The 6322-nt window shown below is 36.1% G+C and overlaps 1 long non-coding RNA gene across 1 annotated transcript; it reads left to right on the top strand.

The window, feature by feature from the left end:
- Positions 1 to 1162: 1162 nt before the first annotated feature.
- On the top strand, positions 1163 to 4001 carry LOC113323540. The gene is made up of 2 exons (XR_003347685.1): positions 1163 to 2648; positions 3850 to 4001. It is a non-coding gene; the product is annotated as an uncharacterized LOC113323540 (long non-coding RNA).
- Positions 4002 to 6322: the final 2321 nt, after the last annotated feature.

Raw genomic sequence — 6322 nt, 5'->3', positions numbered from 1 at the left:
ATGACCAAGTACGGAAGAAGTATGTTTGCCGCAATCAAAAGTCGAAGAACTTCATCAACCTGGTGAAGTATGTAGAGGGGATCTCGTCTTCAATGGCCGAGATGGGTAACATGATAAGACCAGTCACGTACGGGGTGTACTACCTGACTATGCGTGAGGGATTTGAACTCCATGCACCTTGGTTTTGTTGAAAAATTAGTATCGCCAGGGAGCTGAAGACTGCAACTGTTATGATTCCCTCTAGTGATTTCATGAGGCAATAAGATTGACTGGAGTTGAAGAAGCGTTCTCTACATGGTGAGTGTGTTTTCCAAGAAGGATGCACTAGTTGATATCCCTTGAATGCTTTTATTATCTGCTTAGAAATTTTTTTTCGTAGATGTTTTGGAAGACAGGGGATGTTTTGATTTGGTTTTGAACAAACATATAATTGCTTTCTGAAAGAAGATTCTTGCTTTGTGAATGAAATGATGTTTTACTTGACTAATAAATTGAAATCCTAACTATGAATGCAAGGTGGTGCAAACATTTTGAAGGAATTAAAAATATTGCATAAAACAAGGAAGTACTAGAGAAATGATGACATGACATTCTAGGAACTGAAAGGCTTGAACCACCACGCGTGTATCCTTCCAGCTTGTCAGTAATAACGAGCTTGTAGTAGCCTCCCAAGATAACTTCTGCAACTAGGTAAGGTTCATTTTCTTTTTCTGGGAAATTTGGTGAAGCAGGTTGAGTATCGGTGGTGACCCTTACTACCATATGTGTTCCAATGAAACAGACCTGCATTGACAACTGTTTTCCTGACTACCTTTCCGACGAGTCAGACTCTGAAGTCGAAAGGAATGCTGCGAAAGAGAGTATTGTAAGGACCCTCAAGCTCGTCAACGCTATTAGACTAGTCAAGAGAAGTATTAGCCGATAATAACTCGATTAGTATAACACGAACGTTAATTAATAGAAATTAATCTAACAACAATCTAGATGCGAAACTAGTATCATTAGATAGAGCTCGAAAAGTTACGCAGTATGGACTACTGGAACGTGCCATTCAGATACCGTACAAAGAAGATATCTTCAGAACCATGTGAAGAGCAAAGTGCTCATTCTGTGATTTTACCGACCTGGCTTCCCTTATATTTTGGTCGGGTCCCTTTAGTGAATCTGGTCGGACTTATCAAGACCAAGTTGAGAAGATAAGCGTATATTTCTTCTTATTCTTCTTCTTCTTCTTCTCCTCGTCTCTCTTTATTTCCTCTGTTCTTCACGACTGCTGATTCTGAGAGAAGTGTGAGAATCAATTTGAGAGGGTTAATCGATGAAGATGTTATGATGATGTAGGAGTTGGTGGTGTTTTTGATCATCAAGGAGCATGATTAAGAATCATCAGAGTTTTATTTGAAGTAATGAATTGAAGAAATCAAGTTAGGGTTTGTGTAGAACTGAGAGGTGATTTGGGTTGCTGCTAGATGAAGAATAAAAGGGTTGTAGTTGAATTAGATGTTTGAAGTTGATTCAGTGGCGATTCATTGATGAGAAATTATTAGGGTTTTCTGTAGTTTGATTTGGAATTCAATTAAGAGTAAATTGAGGAGTTAGAAGATGTATTGGGGTTGGGTGTTGAACTAATCGAAGGTTAGGTTGAAACTACATATCGTATTAAGATTTCAGGTGATGAATTATGTCTCTGTGAATCAGGGTTTGAGTTGGAAATTCAGATGAAGAACCAAAAGATGAAGTTGTTGGTTAGGGGATTGAATTAAAAGATAGGTTTGATTGTTTTGAAGAGTTTGTTTGAAGTTTGAGTTTTAATCAGAGAAAAGAAGATTTAAGAATGGAATTAGGGTCCAAATACAATCTGTTGAAGATGGAATTTAAGATGGAGAAGCTAGTGATTGAGAAAGTAAGAGGCGGGTATTTGGTGTTGATTAGAGTCGAACTGAGTTAGAAGTGCAGATTGTTTAATTGGCTGAGATTGGACTTGGGTCTAAGGTAATACTTTAATTTGTAATTGAATTGAATTATATGATTGAGTCTTGACTGGATTGAAGGTTTACGTGGAGCTGTTGGTGATGAAATTTCAAAGGTATTGGTATGTTGTTGTCGGTAAGTACAAACGGTGATGATATTGGTCTGGTGTTGTGGTTATTAGCATTATGATTGCAGTAGATATGTTAGATAACCAATGGAGCTTTAAATGTTTAGAGATGCAGATTTAAAGTATGTTGTACTGTGATTAGTAATGGAGATGAAATTAGAGTTGGTCTGGTTGTTTAATTTGAGATGAAATGGTGTTAAGACATAAGTTATGCAGGTGTTAGTGTTGCTCAAGAAGAACTGATATGTGTATGAATTATTTATGCTGAGTAGTATTCAACTGTAGGATGGTGGAAGTGGTTGTGTAAATTACAGGATATGGAAGAAGTTACAGATTTGATAAAGATGTTGACTTGTGGTATTGAAAGAAGATGTAGTTGGACTGGGTTGTTGTTGATCTGAGTTGCATAGGTAGTGTTGGGTTGGTGGTGTTATTTTGAAGTGGATTTGCTAGTAGTTGTGAAGTTGTAGTTGATAGTTTACTAAAAGCTCGCAACTACTGTTTCAGGATGTGCAAGCTGAAGTAGATTGTACTGCAAATGCAGATCAAGGTAATCTTAAATTACAGATGTATTGGAATTCTGTTTAAGTAAAGTATTTGTGTAATGTTGTAATGAATAGAATCAGGTTACTTGTGTTCTTGTAACTGCAATACGATTAGGCTGATTAGTCATCCCAGTCAGTCTAGCTGACTCAATCTGTTTAATTGACTTAATATATATCTGACTGAGTTAACTCAGTGACTAGACATGACCAGACTTGACTCAGTGGACCTTGACCGAGTTAACCCTTTGGCCTGACCTTGACTAGACTCTGAGGGGGACCTAGACGTTAACTGTTAAGTTGACCTTGGACTGTCAGTTTGACCGTTAGTGATTGTTAGTTGACTAGGATGTCTCTTTTTTCCTAAATCGATATTTTGGACCCCTTATGGTCCAAATTAGCCTTTGGATTCTTCTACAAAGTTATAGACATTCTTAAGACTTAGCTAATGGACTATAGAATCAATCTAATTGGATTAGTAAACTCTTAGTTATGCTAAATAAAATGTGTAGAACCCTAAATGGGCCTAGAATCAGAAAGACTTGTGTGATTTCTTATGTGAGCCTTTTGGGTAAACTCTTAGAGTTCTTGTGTGATTAACAATTAGTCTGTATTAACAACGATCGATTCAAGGATGAACCAGTGGATCGTGGAACTCGAGGTAGGCTTGGATTGTCATCAAAAGAGGTGGGAATACTTTTAACTCTTTTGAAACCATTGTTGTTTCTTTTACAAAAGTTTATGTTTAACAAACTCATGCATTGTCTGTTCGTGCATTTCATGCACTGTTTAGTTTATGTTATGATTGTTCTGTTGAGTCTTTGAATCTTTCCATGAATTGGAAAGGACTTGTAATGTTTCTCGTCATTATGAATTGTTATGGGAAATGATAATTTCCACGTGTGGTATATAGGATACGCTCCTTCATATTCTATTTACTTTCAAATTTTATGCTTATTAGGTGTGGAACAACCCGGCATCAATATAGCTATGTAGGTGTGGAAAAACCCGGCATCACTAATATAAATTGTTTGAAGAAGGAGTTTGTCCATATACAGTGTTTGTGCGTTTCCACTGACTTAGTCACTTTGATGTTTGGGAAAACATGAATTGTTTTCCAAATCTTGCTCATGATTTCTTTAAAATTAAATGTTATTCCTGCTTGGCACCCCTTTTAGGGATGATGTGCTCATCCTTTCCCACTTTCAGTTTCAGAGACAGATCAGAGTTGTGCAGCGAAAGCTCCGAGGAATTGACTTCGTTAATTAGTTAACTTCTGCTATGTTTATTATGTTGTGTATTCTATTTGCAAACCAAATGACTATTGTATATGTATCAATTGAGAGGAATTCTTGTATATATTTCAGAGAGGGGATAGTTCTTGGGTTAAGTTTTTGTAGCAGATTTCTTAATTGATTGCTTAATTATTTGATTTAGTTTCGTAGTGCTTCTTTATTTAGTTAATATCTTGTATTAGTCAGCAACTAGCTTTGAGGGCGCTAGTGTTGGTATCAGAGATCATTATTAGATCTTATATGGGAAATAATAGGAATAGCCAGTGCCAGTTAGTGAACTAGATTAGTTTAGAACGGGGTTGGGATGTGAGATAAATCTTAATTCACTAAAAACTATCAATAACTAAAAGATGAATTGAATTGATTTGTATAACATGTTGATTATTTATTCTTTGTTTTGTATTCGTATGTTCTTTTATAAATTATGAAGTAAAAATTGCAGGTTAAACCATTTAACATAAAAATATAGAGATTAGTTAGTTGTAATAAGTTAGCATTTAATAATCTAGCACTGGGGAATAGTAAAGGTTATGGTTTCTCTGTTCATAGGAAGGCATATTTGGGTCTGGACAACCTTGACAGGGCAACTGCATTCAGAGATGATCGATCATAGAAGTATGATTTAGTTATTTTAGAGAACCGATAGTCCAACCTCACCTAGAAAGATTCGTCGGATTCTTCCTGGAAGTTAGAGAAGTATCTTATAAATTAGTGTATGGATCTTAGTGACTAAAACTTATAGTTTTCCAATGTATAAATTAGGTTAAGAACTTAGGCTTCCCTATTGGATAGAAAGAACTTAAAATCAGCATAGTTGAACCTAGAGCTACAAATTTTAGATTTTAGTTGTATATCCATATAGGTTTGTGCTTTGTTTTATGTATTTGCGCTTGGACAAGAGATGAGATTAATTTATAAGGTGGGGAGTTTTTTTTTAAGACCAGAAGGATGGTTTGATTTTCGAGGACGAAAATGAATAAGGTGGGTAGAATGTAAGGACCCTCAAGCACGTCAACGCTATTAGACTAGTCAAGAGACGTGTTAGAGCATTTCTCGGTCGAACTCGCATGCGTTGCTATCTCAAGCATATTTTTCAATGTTAGTGATCAAAACTATAAGTCTTGATTTCTAGTCAACCATAGCTAAGGTCTCGGACTAGGATAGAAAGTGTAGTTGATCTCAAGAACTCCATGGAAATCATCATACAAGACGAAGGACTACTCAAGGAACTGGTGGATCTTCATCGACTAAAAGGTATGTGGATACTTGAACTTATCTATGACTCAAGAGTCTATTTATCTCCTATCTTGAGACAAAAGTCGTTTTGCTATATAGACTTAGATTATACGCATCTGGTATTTCGAGCCGAGTTTATCTCGCCTATCTATTTCTCGAAATATGTGTTGGTAAGCTTTCGCTTTAGCCAAGTTCATCTTTACCTAGTGACTAAAGTCATGTTATGTTTCAATCACTTTGAAAATTGCTCTGACGAAAAATGGTTTGTGAATAACAACTATATAACGTCCTCTGAGAATGTTTGAATGATTGAAATGAGAGTTTAGATTATATAACCATTGGAGGATATAAGCATTGTTGTGGAAACACATGTATGTATAAGTCTTTATTCCTTGAACCGAAATTTGCGAACTTTGTTGATCAAGTGAACCGGAGTACTGTGTGAGCTAAGTCCGCGAACTCAGTCAGCGAACCCAGTCCGCGAACTGGCAAAGTTCTCAAACCCGAGAATTTCGGATGGAGTTTGTGAACTCCATACGGGAACTTAAGTCCGCGAACTTGAGTAGGTTATATCTAAAAATGATGATTGTGAACTTATTCATATTAACTAAGGAATGCTAATTGCAAACCGTGGATATATAGTTCATGAACCGATTCGAGTGAATCAAATCGTCTTTGCTTCAATTGTGTCTTGTGTAGTACATGAGATTTCCTTGCAATTGAACAACTCTCTAACTAGTTCATTTGAGTCATTTGAACTAGTTGTGGTGAAGAAGAATATGGTTGATATGAAAGTGATCATATGGCTAACCATTTGGTTAAATATTGTTGAACCAACTAATGTAAAAGTTTGGGTACGATTACACAAGCCTAGAAACGTGCATTTCATTTGTGTATAACAAGCTATGTTTTCGATATAACGGTTGATAAATATTAGGTTGAATCTAATCAGGTTTTCATCTGACGGTGAATATTAAATGCTTTATTACCAAGCTAACATTGATTGCAAACCCTGATTTGAAAGACTATATAAGGGAGAAATCTAAAAACTGGAAACCTAATACCCACACATTCTGTGTGATACTAGTTGTGCTAAGCTAGAGTCGATTCTCCTTTAACCTCTGGTTTTCTTTTCTCAAACCGGGTTAACG

Source organism: Papaver somniferum, chromosome 11 (genome assembly GCF_003573695.1).
Source record: "Papaver somniferum cultivar HN1 chromosome 11, ASM357369v1, whole genome shotgun sequence".
NCBI lineage: Eukaryota > Viridiplantae > Streptophyta > Magnoliopsida > Ranunculales > Papaveraceae > Papaver > Papaver somniferum.
This window is presented reverse-complemented; position numbering and strand designations above follow the sequence as displayed.